We start from the raw sequence: 21586 nt of genomic DNA, 5'->3' as shown, positions 1-21586 counted from the left end.
TTTTCCAATAAGTTCACAAGATGGTGATCACATAAAATGGGAAGAAAAGAGACATGATTCCTGCCTCACAGGGTCTACAGTCTGGTAGGGAGAGATGAGAAAATAGACAATGGAGACACAAGTGCAGCAAAGTTTCCTGAGGAAGCCAAGCCTATGGTTAGCCCTGAAGGACCAGGAGAACTTGTGAGGTGAGTGGGAAAAGTGTGGGCTCTGGAGTCCAACTGTTTGGGCACAAATCCTGGTTCTGTCCCTTATCAGCTGCATGACCTTGGCTCAGTCACCTACCTTCCCTGAGACTCTATTTCCTTACCAGTAAAGACAATAATAGTACCCACATCATGGGGTTGTTGTAAGGATTAAATGCAATCTCACAGTGTCTTATTATATTTATTATATGTACTTACTCATTATACATAATAAGTACCCAATAAATGTAGTAAGAGGAATGGAATATTATTAGTATATATTAGAAAAAATGTTCCTCAGGTAAGCTGGATATTAGTAGAGATAAAGAATAGGAAAATTCACAAAAGAGGTGGGACTTAAGTTTTGCTCTCATTCATTTATTTATTTGTTTATTCATATTCAGTCACTGAATCAATAAATTATTAAGTTCTTATTATATATTAACCCCTGTACTAGGCACAGTTCCTACATTCCAGAGAATTATAAACTAAGGGAGTCAGACAAGCAAACAAATCATTACAGTCCAGATTGATAAGTCAAGAATAGGTATCATTTCAATAGAGAGTGGTGAAAGATTAGGGTGGGAAAAGGGAAAGTGGCATTTCAGGCAATAGAAACAACATCATGGAAGGCATAAAAAGATGTATACGCTTAGGAAAGGTTCCCTGGGAAACACTGATGTCACCAAGGTGTCTGGGAGGCACACATGCAGTCATAATGCCCTAAGGATGTACTGTACACCCTAAGGATGTGCTCACATCAGCACCATAAACTATTTATGCATATTAACTGCAATTTTTATATCTATCTAGAACTCAGATTGCAGCTGGAGCCTCCTAGAAATCTAGGGAGAGGGAATTTATCAACTCCCGTCTCTGCTCCTCCATTCTTCTCATATGCACAATACCAGGGCCTGGGAAGTTTTCTCTCCATCCTGGGTGTTCATCCACATATATTATCTTTACCATCAACGGCTTTGACCCAGACCAGAAACTCAACATTTTTTTTTAGTCCCTTCAGAGGAATGTATTCTCATAAAAGCATTAATGAATGTACAAACTCAAACAAAACAAAAAAAACTTAAAAATTTAGACATTTCCTTCTGCCATGTTTTTTTTTTTTTTATTGCCCATCATGTAGTCAGGGGTTTTCCCTCTCTCTAGCTGGTCCTCCATCTAGCTTCCAACCTACTTGATTCTCTTCTTACACTTCCAGATTCTTCTCCCCCTATTAATGAAGGAAAAGGTTGCTCAATACCGCATCCAAACAGGGATGCATATCAAGGTGGCCAACACGAGCAAAGGCCATAGAGTCAATAGAGACCACTCTTACAAAGAAAATCAAAGAAAAGAACAAAAGAAAATCTTACAAAGCTTCCATCAATTTTAATTAAACCTGTTTAGCGCTTCTGTTTAGCTCTCTGAAGTTAAACCACTGTGTTAAGAAGTAGTACCAGAGCCTAGTTACTGTTCTGGAAGCCAGAGTCATTTAGGTAAGTGAAATGAATATATTTTATCAACTAATTCCTTTGTAAAGCAAGGATAAGAAAACACACCTACCTCAAAAAGTCATTTTACGCAAGAGGGAAGACATATGGGAACATATGTATATGTATAGCTGATTCACTTTGTTATAAAGCAGAAACTAACACACCATTGTAAAGCAATTATGCCCCAATAAAGATGTTTAAAAAAAAAAAAAAAGTCATTTTAAATAATAATGTATTCAGGCATAGCACAGATTTTCATGGAACTTAAACTTTTCGCAGGCTGAAATAACCACAATCTCCTAAAAACTAAAAACCAACCAACACTACCTATGTATTTTAAAACCTATTTATTAGATTCTGCTGTGCCTTGCTAAGTACTGGAAATGTACCATTTGTGACCTCCTTCTTCTCCTCTCCCCAATGCACCCAGAAGGAGCCCAGGTGTCTGTGTGAATGAATGAGTATCTGTATCAGTGAAAAATGTTGAATAGAAATATCTTTTAAAAAATGTAAATTCCTATATTCTCTGAATTCTCCAAATTGTAGCATTACTGTTTATTTCTCTGTTCTTTTTTATACGTTTCTGCTTTTCCCAACTTTAAAAAACAATTACCATTGATTGTGTTTATAATTTTTTTAAAAAAGTATTTTAATCTTATGGAACAAAAACGGTCACCAGCTGCCAAGCATTTCAGCCCCAGGACCGTGTTCCAGCTGAAAGGTGAGCATATGGTGACTTCATGGAAAGAAAGATTATAAAACCAGACTCTTTCATCTAACCGGCCACCTAGTGAATTATAATTTAATATGAAGAATTACCTGCTCTTTCCAACGTCTCTCACCATCCCCAGAGACAATGGAACAGATGTTCATTCTGTCATACGGCCAATGAGAAACGAATATTTTAAACTCCTCCACTCGCCAAAGTCTAACTTGCCCTTCAGGGCCAAGCATGGGCTCAGCTTCCCCAGAAAACTTCCAGTGCTTTCTAAGACTGGTTCAGGGTCCCTCCCTGGCTCCCCCAGTACTCCACGTCTTTGTTTTCACTCTCATGAAGGCAGGGGTCCTGCCTCTCTGGTTCATTTGTAGGTTTTTAGCGCCTGGCAAGATGTTTTACACATAGTGGGCATCCAAGACATATGTTTTAAAATTAATCTGGATTTCTAGTTGGTTTTCAGTTTTTATTGGGAAAACCTACCAAAGCTCTAAGCAATCAGTAATTGAAAACATGAGTAAAGGTACTTTGAAAATTGTGTAGTTCTATTAAGAGGCGTGGTGGTATATGTTGCTGCTGTGGTTTTGCGGGGGGTTAATGCCATCTCCTGCTCTTTCCCCAGCATCACTAGGTAATCACTAATTTCATCCTTTGCAGACCTACTCACTAATGATGAGGGAGTTGGCAAACACACCAGTCACAATTGTCACATGTTCAGAAAGTGTGTTACCACACTAATGACCAGAATGTGAATTTTGGTGTTTTTATGACCTTTTCAACTATATTGAAATCAATATCTGAGCAGCAAGGACAGGGCTAGGTATTTGTTGCACATGAGATAGAGCCTAGTTAACTAAGACCTGAAGAGACTTGGGGCTGAGGGGCAAAGGGGCTCAGGTTGGTAAACTGGTGTAACTCTGTATGAATTTGGATGCTTTTTGAGTCTTATAACAGCATATGAGTTCCAGGGGGGTGGGAGGGCAGTGAATTTTGTTTGATGCATCCCCGATACAACAAATATTTGATGAATAAATAAAGGTAGAGCCCTAAGACTAACGCTAACACAGATTAAAATTTCATGAATACAGACGTTATGACCCTTGTTTTTCCTGGTTATTCCCACTAAGAGTTACTTGTGGGATTAGCTGATGATAAACTGGACTGAAGCAGTGAAGCTAGCTTCTCAGAGTCAGGGTTTCCTGTTTATAAGGTTGCCTGGCAGGCATTCATAAGCCATGCTGGTGTGCCACATCTTCCCTCTCTGAGACTGGTGGATTTCAACTGACCTGGGTGTCTCCTTGGGCCTCTTTTGTTGGCAGACTCAAAGGTGAGCTCATTAGCCCTAACCCCTTGGAAAGACGTTTTGGAAATCAAACAGGCTCTGAGTCATACCTGCCTGTCCCCTACCGAGACAGTAGAATGTCATGCAAATTAGTTCTGCCCATTGCTCCCAGGAAAAAGGAATTGAAAATCTCTCACAGTGTAAAACAGCACAGTTCAAGTTGGAGAAGGACTTCCCAGAAATTCAGAGAGAAGGCAGGCTTAGTTCTCCACATGCGTAGGTAAGCCTTGATAAAAGTCCTTGCAGACGGATAGAAAAAGATGGAAAGATGTGGATGAGTGGATTATTGGGGCAGGGCATCAGGCTCAGCCCTTCCCAGAATGGCGCCATTGCTTGTTCTAAATCCATAATCTCACACATCTGTGCTGTTGTACATTTAATGTTGACTGTTACTTCAACAAGGTATCATTAATCACCTACTTTGTTCCTGGAACAAACTGAAGGAAGCCACAAAGCATAAAACACACTCCTGACTTACTTCCGCGATCGCCGGCGTTCCGGAGCCCAGACGCAGCCTCTGCGTCGCCCGGCACCTTCTGTTCGGTCAGCGGCGTGAGGGTCTCGCCGCAGCGTGTAGTCCGCGCGGCTCGGCCGGTTGTGAGCCCGTGTGCTCGCCGGGCCGGCCGGCCGGCGCAGCTCCAGCCCGTATCCCCCGGCTGGTCCGGCGGGTCCGGGCACCGCCTCGACGGCGGCGCCGCCGAACGCGCGGACTGGACCGCAGCCCGCACCCCGAGCGGACGACGTCATGAGGCACCTGCCATACTTCTGCAGCGGCCAAGTGGTGCGGGGCTTCGGTCGCGGCTCCAAGCAGCCGGGCATCCCTACAGCTAAGTTTCCTGAACAAGTAGTAGATAATATTCCAGCTGATGTATCCACTGGCATTTATTATGGTTGGGCCAGTGTTGGAAGTGGAGACGTCCGTAAGACGGTGGTGAGCATAGGATGGAACCCATACTACAAGAATACAAAAAAGTCCAGGGAAACTCATATCATGCATACTTTCTAAGAGGACTTCTATGGGGAAATTCTTAATGTGGCCGTTTTTGGCTACCTCAGACCAGAAAAGAACTTTGATTCTTTAGAGTCACTTATTTCAGCAATTCAAGGTGATAGTGAGGAAGCCAAGAAATGACTAGTTACCAGAACGTTTGAAACTCAAAGAAGACAATTTCTTCCCGGTTCCTAAAAGCAAAATAATGAATGGCCACTAATGGAAAAGCATTTTATTTATTCATTCACTATTCTCTAATATTTTACTGCTCATAACTCTACAGTCTCATCTTGGTTATATTTTAAAAATCAAACATTTTCCTACAGCTGTGAATTAGTTTAAACAGTTTAATGTAGTTACCATACTATGTTCCAACTGTTCAATTAAACCCATCATGTTACAGTACTAAAAAGCTTCATTTTAAAAATTAAGATTCTATTTTATGTATGTTGATTAAAATGTACCACTAGAAAGGTCTTAAGTGTTTTATAATGGAAATGAAATATATATAAATATGGGTAACAGGCAAGTCATTAGTTTGAGATGAGAACTATAATTCTCATGGTAAAATTCTAGCATGCATGTACCTGCATAGCATGCTTTGCTAATCAGAAGGCTTATAAAAGCAACTATATTAAGCAGAAGTTTGACAGTTTATTACAAACCTAAGGGGAAAAATCCAGACTTCGTATTTTTGATATTTTGTGCATTTATATATTATTATAGACACGAAGACTTGCGAAATTTCATTTTAATTAGTCATTTCCTTTAAGGGCTCAAATCACTGTACTGTGTTCCATCTTTGTTACAGCTGCCTCAGTTTTAATTGGTCTACAGTCTGTGCCTATTATTTTTTTGTTTTTCTTTTAAAACAGTAAAACGAGCGTTTTTCGAATCTCTAGATCTCATTTTTGTGTTGTATAACACTTCTCTCTTTTTAAGAGTAGATATTCTTCAACATTTTTCTTAACCTTTGCTTCCGGTAAACGATTGTCAGTGTTAGTTTTTCCATTTAGAATATCCTACAACTCTACATTTACAAAATGTAGTTTCATCTGAGTCTGTATGTGCCATCCCATCCCTTCACTATATAAACAGCGATTAAATGCATATCTCTCTTTTTTGTAGATTTCACATCCATTTTTATTAATTAATTACTTTGAGAATCATAATTTATTTAGCCATTAAGGGATTGAGTCCTGTCCCATTCTCAGAATCTTTTCACTTTTTTTGTGTGTGAATTTTATTTTTTTTTATACAGCAAGTTCTTATTAGTTATCTATTTTATATATATTAGTGTATATATGTCAGTCCCAAACTCCCAGTTTATCCCACCACCACCCCCCCTCCACTTTCCCCCCTTGGTGTCCTTATGTTTGTTTTCTACATCTGTGTCTCTATTTCTACCCTGCAAACCGGTTCATCTGTATCATTTTTCTAAGTTCCACATATATGCGTTAATATACGGTATTTGTTTTTCTCTTTCTGACTTACTTCACTCTGTATGACAGTCTCTAGATGCATCCATGTCTCTACAAATGACCCAATTTCATTCCTTTTTATGTCTGAGTAATATTCCATTGTATGTACATACCACATCTTCTTTATCCATTCGTCTGTTGATAGGCATTTAGGTTGCTTCCATGACCTGGTTGTTGTAAATAGTGCTGCAATGAACATTGGGGTGCATGTGTCTTTTTGTTTTTTTTGTTATTGTTGTTTTTAACATCTTTGTTGGAGTATAATTGCTTTACAATGGCATGTTAGTTTCTGCTTTATAACAAACTGAATCAGTTATATGTTCCAATATCTCTTCCCTCTTGCGTCTCCCTCCCTCCCCCACTTCCTATCCCACCCCTCTAAGTGGTCACAAACCACCTAGCTGATCTTCCTGTGCTTTGCGGCTGCTTCCCACTAGCTATCTATTTTACGTTTGGTAGTGTGTATATGTCCATGCCACTCTCTCACTTCGTCCCAGCTTACCCTTCCCCCTCCCCATATCCTCAAGTCCATGCTCCAGTAGGTCTCTGTCTTTATTCCCGTCTTACCCCTAGGTACTTCATAACCTTTTTTTTTTTCCTTAGATTCTATATATATGTGTCAGCATATGGTATTTGTTTTTCTCTTTCTGACTTACTTCACTCTGTATGACAGACTCTAGGTCCATCCACCTCACTACAAATAACTCAATTTTGTTTCTTTTTATGGCTGAGTAATATTCCATTGTATATAGGTGCCACATCTTCTTTATCCATTCATCCAATGATGAACACTTAGGTTGCTTCCATGTCCTGGCTATTGTAAATAGAGCTGCAATGAACATTTTGGTACATGACTCTTTTTGAATTATGCTTTTCTCAGGGTATATGCCCAGTAGTGGGATTGCTGGATCATATGGTAGTTCTATTTTTAGTTTTTAAGGAACCTCCATACTGTTCTCCATAGTGGCTGTATCAATTTACATTCCCACCAACAGTGCAAGAGGGTTCCCTTTTCTCCACACCCTCTCCAGCATTTGTTGTTTGTAGATTTTCTGATGCTGCCCATTCTGCCTGGTGTGAGGTGATACCTCATTGTCGTTTTGATTTGAATTTCTCTAATAATTAGTGATGTTGAGCAGTTTTTCATGTGCTTCTTGGCCATCTGTATGTCTTCTTTGGAGAAACGTCTATTTAGGTCTTCTGCCCATTTTTGGATTGGGTTGTTTGTTTTTTTAATATTGAGCTGCATGAGCTGTTTATATATTTTGGAGATTAACCATTCTCCATTGATTCATTTGCAAATATTTTCTCCTATTATGAGGGTTGTCTTTTCATCTTGTTTATAGTTGCCTTTGCTTTCCAAAAGCTTTTAAGTTTCATTAGGTCCCGTTTGTTTATTATTGCTTTTATTTCCATTACTCTAGGAGGTGGGTCAAAAAAGATCTTGCTGTGATTTATGACAAAATGTCTCCTTCCTATGTTTTCCTCTAAGAGTTTTATAGTGTCCGGTGTTACATTTAGGTCTCTAATCCATTTTGAGTTTATTTTTGTGTATGGTGTTAAGGAGTGTTCTAATTTCATTCTTGTACATGTAGCTGTCCTGTTCTCCCAGCACCACTTATTGAAGAAACTGTCTTTTCTCCATTGTATATCCTTGCCTCCTTTGTCATAGATTAGTTGACGAGAGGTGTGTGGGTTTATCGTTGGGCTTTCTATCCTGTTCCAATGATCTATATTTCTGTTTTTGTGCCAGTGCCATATTGTCTTGATTACTGTAGCTTTGTAGTATAATCTAAAGTCAGGGAGTCTGATTCTTCCAGCTCTGTTCTTTTCCCTCAAGGCAGCTTTTGCTATTCGGGGTCTTTTGTGTCTCCATACAAATTTTAAGATTTTTTTGTTCTATTCTGTAAAAAATGCCACTGACAATTTGATAGGGATTGCATTGAATCTGTAGATTGCTTTGAGTAGTAGAGTCATTTTCACAATATTGATTCTTCCAATCCAAGAACATGGTATATCTCTCCATCTGTTTGTGTCATCTTTGATTTCTTTCATCAGTGTCTTATATTTTTCTGAGTACAGGTCGTTTACCTTCTTAGCTAGGTTTATTCCTAGGTATTTTATTCTTTTAGTTGCAATGGTGAATGGGACTGTTTCCTTAATTTCTCTTTCTGATCTTTTGTTGTTAGTGTATAGGAATGCAAGAGATTTCTGTGCATTAATTTTGTTTCCTGATACTTTACCAAATTCATTGATTAGCTCTAGTAGTTTTCTGGGGCATCTTTAGGTTTCTCTATGTATAGTATCATATCATTGGAAAACAGTGACAGTTTTACTTCTTCTTTTCCAGTTTGTATTCCTTTTATTTATTTTTCTTCTCTGTTTTCCATGGCTAAGACTTCCAAAACTATGTTGAATAATAGTGGTGAGAGTGGACATCCTTGTCTCATTCCTGATCTTAGAGGAAATGCTTTCAGTTTTTCACCATTGAGAATGATGTTTGCTGGTGGTTTGTCATATATGGCTTTTATTATGTTGAGGTAGGTTCCCTCTATGCCCACTTTCTGAAGAGTTTTTTTCATAAATCGGTGTTGAATTTTGTCAAAAGCTTTTTCTGCATCTATTGAGATGATCATATAGTTTTTATTCTTCAATTTGTTAATATGGTGTATCACATTGATTGATTTGCATATATTGAAGAATCCTTGCATTCCTAGGATAAACCCCATTTGATCATAATTTATGATCCTTTAAATGTGTTGTTGGATTATGTTTGCTAGTATTTTGTTGAGGATTTTTGCATCTATACTCATCAGCGTCATTGGTCTGTAATTTTCTTTTTTTGTAGTATCTTTCTCTGGTATTGGTATCAAGGTGATGGTGGCCTCATAGAAGGAGTTTGGGAGTGTTATTCCCTCTGCAGTTTTTGGGAAGATTTTGAGAAGGATGGGTGTTAGCTCTTCTCTAAATGTTTGATATAATTCACCTGTGAAGCCATCTGGTCCTTGACTTTTGTTTCTTGGAAGATTTTAAATCACAGTTTCAATTTCATTACTTGTGATTCTTCTGTTCATATTTTCTATTTCTTCCTGGTTCAGTCTTGAAAGATTATACCTCTCTAAGAATTTGTCCATTTCTTCCAGATTATCCATTTTATTGGCAGAGAGTTGCTTGTAGTAGTCTCTTATGATGCTTTGTATTTCTGTGGTATCCGTTGTAACTTCTCCTTTTTATTTCTAGTTTTATTGACTTGAGTCCTGTCCCTCTTTTCCTTGATGAGTCTGGCTAAAGGTTTATCAATTTTGTTTATCTTCTCAAAGAACCAGCTTTTAGTTTCATTGATCTTTGCCATTGCTTCTGTTTCATTTATTTCTGCTCTGATCTGTATGATTTCTTTCCTTCTACTAACTCTGGGTTTTGTTTGTTCTTCTTTCTCTAATTCTGTTAGGTGCAAGTTTAGACTGTTTATTTGAGATTTTTCTTGTTTCTTGAGGTAGGATTGTATTGCTCTAAACTTCTCTCGTAGAAGTGCTTTTGCTGTATCCCATAGATTTTGGATCATCATGTTTTCATTGTCATTTGTCTGTAAGTATTTTTTGATTTCCTCTTTGATTTCTTCAGTGATCTCTTGGTTATTTAGTAATGTATTGTTTATCCTCCATGTGTTTGTGCTTTTTACATTTTTTTCCCTGTAATTGATTTCTAATCTCATAGTGTTGCATTTAGAAAAGATGCTTGATATGATTTCACATTTCTTAAATTTACCGAGGCCTGATTTGTGACCCAACATGTGATCTATCCTGGAGAATGATCTGTGTGCCCTTGAGAAGGAGGTGTAATCTGTTGTTTTTGGATGGAATGTCCTATAAATACCAATTAAATCTATCTGGTCTGTTGTATCATTTAAAGCCTGTGTTTCCTTATTAATTTTCTGTCTGGATGATCTGTCCATAGGTATAAGTGAGGTGTTAAAGTCCCCCACTATTATTGTGTTATCTTTAATTTCCTCTTTTATAGCTGTTAGCATTTGCCTTATATATTGAGGTGCTCCTATGTTGGGTGCATATGTATTTATAATTGTTATATCTTCTTCTTGGATTGATCCCTTGATCATTATGTAGTGTCCTTCCTTGACTCTTGTAACATTCTTTATTTTAAAGTCATTTTGTCTGATATGAGTATTGCTACTCCAGCCTTCTTTTGATTTCCATTTGCATAGAATATCTTTTTCCATCCCCTCACTTTCAATCTGTATGTGTCCCTAGGTTTGAAGTGGGTCTCTTGTAGACAGCATATATATGGGTCTTGTTTTTGCATTCATTCAGTGAGCCTTTGTCTTTTGGTTGGAGCATTTAATCCATTCACGTTTAAGGTAGTTATCAATACGTATGTACCTATTCCCATTTTCTTAATTGTTATGGGTTTGTTTTTGTATTTCCTTTTCTTCTCTTGTGTTTCCCACTTAGAGAAGTTCCTTTAGCATTTGTTGTAGAGCTAGTTTGGTGGTGCTGAATTCTCTTAGCTTTTGCTTGTCTGTAAAGCTTTTGATTTCTACATCTAATCTGAATGAGATCCTTGCCGAGTAGAGTAATCTTGGTTGTAGGTTCTTCCCTTTCATCACTTTAAATATATGGTGCCTCTCCCTTCTGGCTTTCTGCTGAGAAATCATCTATTAACCTTATGGGAGTTCCCTGGTCTGTTATTTGTCGTTTTTCCCTTGTTGCTTTCAATAATTTTTCTTTGTCTTTAATTTTTGTTAATTTGGTTACTATCAACATGCGTTTATAGTAATCAGCATGTTTATCCTTGGGTTTATCCTGCCTGGGACTCTCTGTGCTTCCTGGACTTGTGTGGGTATTTTGTTTCCCATGTTCAGGAAGTTTTCGACTATAAACTCTTTATATATTTTCTCAGGTCCTTTCTCTCCCTTCTCCTTCTGGGACCCCTATAATGCGAATTTTTTTTTCATTTAATATTGTCCCAGAGGTCTCTTATTCTGTTTTCATTTCTTTTCATTCTTTTCTGTTTGTTCTGTTCTGCAGCAGTGAATTCCACCATCCTGTATTCCAAGTCACTTATCCTTCTTCTGCCTCAGTTATTCTGCTATTGATTACTTCTAGTGTATTTTTCTTTTCAGTTATTGTATTGTTCATCTCTGTTTGTTTGTTCTTTAATTCTTCTAGGTGTTTGTTCTTTAATCCTCTAGGTCTTTGTTAAACATTTATTGCATCTTCTCAATCTTTGTGTCCATTCTTTTTCCAAGGTCCTGGATCATCTTCACTATCATTATTCTGAATTATTTTTCTGGAAGGTTGCCTATCTCCACTTCATTTAGTTATTTTTTCTGGGGTTTTATCTTGTTCCTTCATCTGGTACATAGTCCTCCACCTTTTCATTTTGTCTATCTTTCTATGCATGTGGTTGTCATTCCCTTCACCTCCACACAGCAGCATCTTTCTCTCCGCAGACCTCTGGCAGCACTCAAGTGCATATCTCTTACATTTTAGAAAAAACACCTAAAACTTCATGTTTAGGTTTCCTCAAAGTTTAAACGAGCACCTAGCAGTTCATTTATATATACCAGTTTCTTAAACAACACAAAATACTTGTTTCCCCCTTAGGAAAACTATTGAAGAGCCAACGAGACTCTGAAATACAAAGTTATTTGTTTTTAATGTGGTTATATGTTCCTGAGCAAATGCGAACTGTTGTAGTTGTGTGTACACAATTAATTTAAGGCTAAAGAGTGCTATCTAGAAGCTAATTTTAAAGGTAACTCTTTATAAAACCATTTTCCCCTAATCCATATAAATGAGAGAACTGATTTTAACAAAACAGTTTATATAATAATTAGAAAACCATCTAAAGCTAATGTTGGAGAAGGGGGAAGCAGCAATAAATTCAGCTGGATTACTTTGAATTTTTGGTGTGTGAATTTACAGCAAACAATGTAGTTTGTGTTCTTTTCATTTATCCCCTATAGAAATACTTAGAAAATGTAATTTAATGTTAGAAATCCTATACTTGAAAGAAGCCTCAATTATCAGTGGCTCTATGAAACAAAGTTAAAAACGAACATGGAAAGTGTAAAACATATCTGTGTTTGTTCGAGTACCTTGCTGCTGATCCTGTCCTCATTAAGTGTGAAAATTCTTTGATATTGTGTTGTCACCTTACATTTTGTTAAATTACTATTGCTTTTTGAAAAACCTATAGTGTGTGGTTTAGGAATTAGTTAATAGTGTCTACATTTTTTTAAGTTTTTTATTAAGTATTTATATATTATAAGAAATTGCAGTAGGGCCATTTTTGATTAGTCAATATTTTCAGGCCTTGAAGTTAATCTTGACCAAATGATGTTATTAAAAAAACAAAAAAGCAAAACACACACACACACACAGGCTCCTTTCATCAGGAAGATTTTTGTTCTAGATAAGGAGCCAAGATCTAAAATTCAAGAAAGGTTAAAAATTAAAAGAAGGCTGCTTATGATCAAGTGTCCAGTGAGTGACAATCAAAGGTGCGGTGAGTGATACACCCAGGAAATCTCATGCTATTGCAGAGGTAGGAGGATCACTATGGGCTGATGAAATAGAAGACATTGGGACAAGTGAAAAAAGAATAAGAGTCATGCCAGTAGTGGAGATTGTCTGGGCATACCTATGGAAGTGAGGTGCTTCTCAAGGAGCTGAGGGAAACCCTGGGGCCCATTAGTCCAATTCTTACCTCTTACCCATGGAAGGCTGGAACCCACTGAGGTAAACGACTTGCTCAAGGACACCCCATGAATAAGTGGCAAAGTTGGATCTAGAATTCAAGGCTCTGGGATATTAGCTTGGTTATGTACACTCCCAGGTCCCTGTTCAGTAGTTTAGTGAGGTTAAATGAAAGGGTGATTCAGGCCCTTGAACTCTGTGCTCTAACAGGCTTTCCTATTTAACACTTGCAGCTACTCTAGGTAGGCTTGCTTACTGTCATTTTTTAGATGGGTTCAAGGGTTTCTGAAATAGAATGTAACTTGCCCAAGGTCACACAGCTAGTGAGAGTGGACTTGGAACCCAAGTCAGGCTGTTTGCAAAACCCAGTTTCTCTCTGCTGTATCAACTTGGAGTCAAGGGTTTCCAGTGAGAGTAAGGAGACAGAAAGTTTTTAGACTCTGTGTTTTATTTTTCCATAGCTGAATGTTGTACAATATAAAGAAAAGATTTAGAGATGTATTCCAATATTTTACATATTACCCTTGGACAGAGAGATACATTGTACAGTAAGTGGAAGAATGTTGTTGGAGGTCTAAAAAGCCAGATGAGTGGTCTGAAAATCATAGCATTACTACTCTACTTTTTCATATTACTGTAGACTTTACGCATCATAGTAAAATCAGGAACAGATTCAACATCTCCTGTAGTTACAATAACTCTTTGTTGCCTGCCTTCTAAAATGACTCCTACATCACAAACCTTCAATTCCATAAGCTGAATCTAACCCAAGTAAGCAGGATTATTCTGACAACTGAGACAATAATTATCTTTGCTCGGTCCCCCAGCCTCCCCAATTATTTCAGCTCCACACAGAGTCACAGCCTCATTTTTCTTTACCACATGTGCCCTGGGAAGATTTCTGCCTAGAGAATCATCATGCCTAATAAGTACTACTGTTCTCTTCAGTTGATTAAACCCCAGGATACCCAGTGTGTTAGCAGACTGATAACTGTGTTGGGCTGATATCAAAGCTCTTCTCATGAGGCTCTTTTTCCATGAGAAGAGAGGTTCTTTCCAACATTATCATGAGGCTCTTTTCCAACATTATCTTGAGGGATGAAGGTTACCTGCATCATAAACCAAATTGATCACTAGAATTTGGTAATCACAACCTATTCAATAAAAATATAAATTATTTTCTTTATTAGCTTTAATCCCAGTGAAGGAATTTGGACCCCTAATCTAAACAAGTAGAATAAAGTGTCCCAGCTCCATCAAACATTGTAAAGATCTCACTTGCTAAAAGAAAAGCAGAAAACAAGCAAGTTAACAGTAGTGGCAATTTTGAGGTCCTTGCACATGAAGTCAGTCGTCCTTAAAGAAGCTGCCTTTGACCTTACGTGTCACTTCAGCCCACACAGGCCTCAGTGAATTCAACGTCCGTCTCCATGTCCTGAGGTAACCAGGTCTTTGATTTACATGTGGCTCTAAATATAGGTACCAAATTGTGATGATGATAAAATTATTTTGTACATACTCTGAGCCGGGTACTTAGCCCTTAAATGCACCTCATTTGAATACTTATAGTAGACTTACAAGGTGACTATCATTATTCTCATTCTATAAACAAGAAAAACAACAGAGAAATTGAATTACTTTTTCAAGGCCACATACCCTACACAGCAGAGCTGACTCAGACCTGACTGAGTCCAGTGCATGAGTATTGTAATGTAGACTGCACTATGCTGCTCTTTGTAGGTGATGCTGTGGACCGCTAATTTCATTCTTTCTCTCCCCACTTGAGGCCTCAGCCAGCAGGAGTACCAAATCAACTCAACATCTGAAACTATAAAGCCAGTCAGTCTTCCCCTGGTAAACATGGCCCATTACTGTATTCCCAACACCTAGCAGAGTACTTAGTACATTATAGGAGATCAAAACGTATTTGTTGAGTGAATGAATGGCTTACTCAGTTGATTATTCTTGGCTAATGCCCTCAGTGGCAGCCCCTTTATTTATACCTTCTCTCCCATACTCTTTATTCATATTCTTCCAATCATATTATCTCACTATTGCTTTCATTCTCACATCCCCAAATGTTTTTACTACCTAAGCTCTTAGAACTTCTATCCCATGGCTCAAAAAAATAAAATAAATAAACATACATTTTCCATCATTTTCATAGACTCATACCTCGCCTCCTCCTTGTTTTCAGTAACTCCTGGTTTTCCCTGCATTCCTCTTGAATGGGGGCCATACATTCACATTTGCTCCCAGTACTATGGAATCATCAGTTATAATTTTTGCCTCCTGAGCAATTCTTGGATTTGACCTATTTTATTTAATCTCCAACTACTACATTTATTTAAACCCTTATCATTGCCTCACAGTCTCCTTAGCTACAGTTTTCTTTTGAAATCTACCCATCTGCTGGAAGAAGATTTTTCTAAACATAAATCTAATATGTTTTGTCCTTGCTTAAAATCTTCACATGATTCCTAAACATATTCCTACCAGTGACATATATTCTATGACACTGTGCCCCTCAGGTATAATTCTGCTCCAGCCATGCAGAATTATTCACATTTCCCTGAAGAGAACATGACATGTCCCTCTATGACTTTGTGTCTTTTATATATTATTTCCCATTCCTATATTTCCCGGATGCCTCTGTACCTGCACCTTCTTTCCCTGGCTGTCTCACAGTGCTGTACCCCTGATTCCCCAGGGTGAATCAGTAGTCCTTCACTGGTGCTGCCATAATACCTAACTATACCGACTTCACAGCATTTGTCATACTTTTGCATTTTTCCTATTTTGACAAAGACTAAATGTTCTCTTTGTCCCTTTGTACCCACTGTCCCACATACAGTAGGTATTTATTAACTATTAACTATATAAATATTTAAACTATGAAAGAAGTACCTTCCGACACCAGACAGTCTACAGTTCCATGAAAAATAACTACAAGTAGAACTCATCATCTCTTTTCCAAGCTACTGCAACATTTTTCTATTTGGTCTCCTTATCTCCATTCTGACTTGCCTCCTTCAAATTCCACTTACTCATGGCTGGGAGAGTGATCTATAGTGATCTTTAACTCTTACTTTCTATGCTCCCTATAGTTCATGGGTTTAAGTTCCATTTCCTAATAAAGCATCACTGTCTTCCATGGGATTGTCCTCTGCTTCTTGTCTCCCCATTCCTTGCCTTCCTTGATCTCTCCCAGGCTGGTTAGGAGGCCTTCATGGGGCATCATACAATACTGTGTACAGAACCATCACTGCCTTTGCCACTATGCTTTATGGTAACTATTTAAAATGATATTCCCACCCTCAGACAGTAAAATCCTTGAGGACAGGGATTGTGTCATATTTATCTCTGAATCCTTGGTAGCTACTACAGTTTATGACCTATAGCAGGTGTTCACCAATGGGTGTTGAATTAATATTATCTGACAAGAGACAGAGTAGTTAGAAGGCAGGAAAAGTGTTGCAAAAGAAAGCAAACTTTTGAACAAAGATCAGGCCTTCCAGGAGACTTTAAATTTAATGTATCCCAGAATGGTAGGGGACTTGTATTTCTCACCAAAGTTTTCAACTGAAGACAATACTCTGGTACAAATTGAAATTTGATCATACCATAAAAGTACAGGTAATCTTCATAAAATTCAATGAATTTTATAAAGCAAGAAGTTTTTAATATGCATTTTCAAAATAACCACATGTAACATTAACATCATTGCACTTATCAGTTAGTATGCACAGCAGTGGATTGCATTCCATTACATGCTCTGTGCCACTGTTTGCCACCACACAATGTCCCCCATCATCAGGTAAGCTTCCAGTCAATTGGTCAGCACGTATTTATTAAAAACATCTTGTGGGGACAGCACCTTTTTGGTTGCAGTGGGGGAATAATGAAATAACAGCACTCAAGCAGTATTTCGATAGAAAAAAGATACCCAATAGCAATAAAAGATAATATATAAATTCAAAATGCAGAAGCTGACCACTGCAGATCTGATGAAAGGAGGCAATCACTGAAAGCTTAAGGAGGAAATGGAAAGGATTTGGATAATTTGGAATAGAAAAAACAGCTCTTACAGGATTTGAGAGTCAATATATGCTTCATTGGTTTCTCTCTTTATTCATCTATCAAGTATGCATTGAAACTAAGAGTCCAGTGCAAATTCATCTCCAGATCCAAGGGCTAGTTCAGTCCCAGTCATGTCTATTCTATTCATGCTTATTACCAAAGAATGCAAACATAACAAATAACCTGGACAGCTACATGTAAATCAATGAAATTAGAACATTCTCTCCCACCATATACAAAGATAAACTCAAAATGATTTAAAGACCTATATATAAGACATGACACCATAAAACTTCTAGAAGAGAGCATAGGCAAAATATTCTCTGACATAAATCATAGCAATATTTACTTAGATCAGCCTCCCAAGGCAAAAGAAATAAAAGCAAAAATAAACAAATGGGACATAATCAAACTTAAAAGCTTTTGGACAGCAAAGGAAACCATCAACAAAACGAAAAGACAATCTATGGAATGGGAGAAAATATTTGCAAATGATGCAGCCAACAAGGGATTAATCTCCAAAATATACAAACACATCATATAACTCAATATCAAAAAAACAAAGAACCCAATCAAAAAATGGTCAGAAGACCTAAATAGACACTTTTCCAAAGAAGACATACAGATGGCCAACAGGTACATGAAAAGATGCTCAACATCACTAATTATTAGAGAAATGCAAATCAAAACCACAATGAGGTGTCACCTCACACCTGTCAGAATGGCCATCATCAAAAAGTCTACAAACAATAAATTCTGGGGAGGGTGTGGAGAAAAGTGAACCCTCCTACACTGCTAGTAGGAATGTGAATTGGTGCAGCCACTATGGAAAACAGGAGGGAGGTTCCTTTAAAAACTAAAAATAGACCTATCATATGATCCAGCAATTCCACTCCTGGGTATATACCCAGAAGAAAACAAAAACTTTAATTCAAAAATGTACATGTACCCCAGTGTTCATAGCAGCACTATTTGCCATAGTCAAGACACGGAAACAACCCAAGTGTTCATCAAAAGACAATTGGCTTAAGAAGATATGTGTGTGTATATATATATATATATATATATATAATTGAATATTATTCAGCCATAAAAAGGAATGAAATATTGCCTTTTGCAGCAGCATGAATGGACCTAGGGAATATTATACTTAGTGAAGTAAGTCAGACAGAAAAAGATAAATACTAAATCATTTAGTGATATGTATCACTAATACATATCATTTCTAAATGATATTATTTATATGTGGAATCTAAAAATAATACAAATGAAAAAAATAACAACCATATAGCTCTTCTACAGACCTGTGTGGTAGGTATTATTGCCCCTATTTTACAAATGAGGAAGTAGACACCCAGAGATTGTGACTTGACTGAGTTTACATAGTTACATGAGATAGGACTAAGACTTGAACTCAAGACTTCTGATTCCAAAGCCCAAGCTCTTTCCAGCATTGTGCAAGAGGCAAATGTCAAATTTTTCCCAAAAGTATCATTGGTCCTTCCAAATTCCTTCCAGCATGAGATTTTATAGATGATACTTGTAAAAGTAGAGTTGATTACAAACATTGGACAAGGAAATCTATACTGTGTTTTCCAATCTAAAAAGTATATAATCCTCTCTAGACCGTATTTATGGGCACCAATTCTGCCATAATTCAGCCATTATGACTGAACTGTTCCATCAAGCAACCAATCAGGGCAATGAAGAAACAAACGATATATCTGATTTATTTAACTGGGTGATTTAAGCACAATGGTTAAACCATTTAAGAGTGAAACAAAACCATAGTTTTTGGCCAAGCTTTGTATTACCTCATTCTTTCAGTGTTATGACATACAATACGCTGGATTCCTGTTTGTAAACAGCACCATGCCCTCATTAAAACTGAATTTTGGTGATTAGAGGTTCTAAAAAAATTCACTTTGGCTACTCAAAAATATTCACATTAGTCTCTTCTGGTTTCTTTCATATCTCTATACTCTCACACAATACCCTATTATTTGTTTAATTTTTAATACACTGCTGAATGTGTTATTATTGCTATGACTTGAGCATTACATAATTACTAAATGTTCACAGAATTCTCCACTTCTCTGTGACATTATAAGTGTGTCTTAAACTATTAATCTGAATTGCTATGAAGAGAATCTTCTGGGACTTCCAGTTTCACATTTTTTTTCTTGATGGGAAGACAGTGTCAAATGTTTGAGGCAAATGTTCAGCTTTCATCCAACTCCTGTATGTATGGGCATTCTTTTTCCCTAGGGTGTATCCCTGCTTCCTCAAGGAACCAGCATTATTAGGAATGATTTTGAAATAGCACAACAAGAGAGACCTCCTAAGTGTACCTCATGAGTAACAACCTCTTCGTCTTCAACAGCTTTGTGCTGGACTACAGCTACTAAGATGCCCCCTGGGCACCTGTTGGCTGCATTCTACCTTGCCCTGACTTCCAAGCTTGGACACTTGGTGTAGGTGCTAAATTCAAAGACAACCATTTTCTCTAAAGGGCAATATTTTAACTTAAAATGAAAACAATCCACCCCTAGCCACGACCACGAGTCTTACGTAAATTTAGTTCAGAAAAGAAAAGCAGAAAAAGAATTTCTTTACAATGAGAGCTCTTGTTTCTAGGGCAAAGTATGACTCCTCATGCCTTGGTTCAGATGTACAGATATAGAAGAGATTTTGTAGGGAAATATTTCATCAATTGGGTTGGGAAGATAACAGCTCAGCACCATTGGGAGAGTATGGGATACAGAGTCAGGTTACCTGGTTCTCATTCTGCCTCTGCAATGTTCAATCTGCACAACTTTGGAAAAGTAACTCAATACTCATGAGTTAAAGTCTTTCTCTGTAAGATGAAGGTAACTATAATAATTCCTCCCTGCCTCAATGAGCTGTTGTGAGGGTCCACTTTGATATAATAAAACATGCTATAAATACCAAATGCTGATTTTGTTATTAGTATTAATTTTACATTCTGACCTGACATTCAAGATTGCCTGAGGAAATCCTTCTTTTCAGACCCCCTAAATGCTTTCAGTTTTGAATAGGAAAGAGTTTGAAAGCAAGTATTTGTTGAGTACCAAGTGTGGGTCCCACACTCTGCTAGGAGCTACAAGGATTAACAATAAATAAATAAATATATAGTAATCCTAACCTTAAGAATCTCATAATCTGGTCATAGAGAAGGTATGTATACAAAAGATAACTGAAAAAATCAGGATAATGTAGATTTAGAGCCAATTAGGTGAGACCTATTGGATGGAGTCATACATAGCAGAGGTGGAGGGTAGACAGTGCTGAGGCAAAAATTTGTGAAAGAGGCACACGAGCTGGGTGCAGATATGGGCATCTGGAGAGATTAAACAAAGGGAAAACTCACCTCTTAGTTGAGCCACTCCTGAGCTGAGACCAGTGTTAAAAGATAAACTGAGGCATATTTAAAATGTTTGAGTTTATTGAGCAAAAATTGATTCATATTGGGCAGTATCCAATCTAGCAGATAGAAAGGAGCTCTGATAAGTTGTACGAAATGAAAGGCTTTCATAGGCAGAATGCAACAAGGAAGTTACACTAGGAAAAAAGTGCATTGCTTATTGCAAAGTTACTTTCCTTTAGAGGATGGTAGAGGTCTATCAGGCAGTTTACCTAACTAGTGCTGATCAGGAAATTTTTGATTGACAGGTTTCAGATTTCATCCCTGGAAAATCTGAAACTATAATTAAGTCTCAGTCTGGTGACATGGAACTTAGCATGAACAACTCCACTTTGGGCTGGTTTTCTCTTTTTTAACACCAGAAAGGAATGACAAAATAATTGAAGAGAAACAAAAAGTTGGAATCCAAAATTAAGATCTTAGCACGGGATTTCTATCTTCCTAGAAAAAGGTGGAAACGTTGGCAAATGTATAAGAAAACATATTCAGTGAAGTTGACTGCAAGGTTGAATAGAAAATTCAGTGAAACCAAACACAATGAAATTCTCACCCAAGTACTAATTCTATCACACAAACTAGGAAAAAATATCTTACTAGATGATTACATTTCATATTTTCAAGTATCCATATCTCTTTTTAAAATGATGAATATTTTTTGAGTCTGTAACTTGTCCAAGATAACTATACTAAGGTCTTTACAGATATTATCTAACATTATCTAGTTTAATATAACTACCCAGTGAGCTAAGTTTTATATCCCCATTTTACTGATGGTAAAACTAACTGAAGTTTTAGAGCAGTGGATTAACTTGCCCACATGAGTGAGGATTTCAAGAGATGTTTTCAATCATCTTAACAAATATTACTTTTTCTTTTTCATGAGCTACTTGTCCATTCAGATGTTGAAAGGTCACCAAACATTTATGAGAGAAACAGCTAAAATTGGATAGCTATTCTGTAATTTTGTTTTCTCTGTGAATTGGGATGTAACCTCCATTATTCTATTTTAGTGACAGAACACTTCAGCACTAAACATTTCAGACAAGGAACGTGGAATGTTCCCTGTAGGAGCTTGGTTTGAAAACCACTGCTAAGCAAATTAAAAAAGCTGAGAAAGGCAGAAGCAAGAATCCTTGCCTGG

General features: G+C 37.4%; 1 pseudogene; it reads left to right on the top strand.

Moving 5' to 3' along the window:
* The first annotated feature begins 2332 nt into the window (after positions 1 to 2332).
* On the top strand, positions 2333 to 4943 carry LOC116764869 (annotated as a pseudogene).
* The last annotated feature ends 16643 nt before the right edge of the window (positions 4944 to 21586 follow it).

The sequence above is a fragment of the Phocoena sinus genome, chromosome 1, assembly GCF_008692025.1.
Source record: "Phocoena sinus isolate mPhoSin1 chromosome 1, mPhoSin1.pri, whole genome shotgun sequence".
Classification (NCBI taxonomy): domain Eukaryota; kingdom Metazoa; phylum Chordata; class Mammalia; order Artiodactyla; family Phocoenidae; genus Phocoena; species Phocoena sinus.
This window is presented reverse-complemented; position numbering and strand designations above follow the sequence as displayed.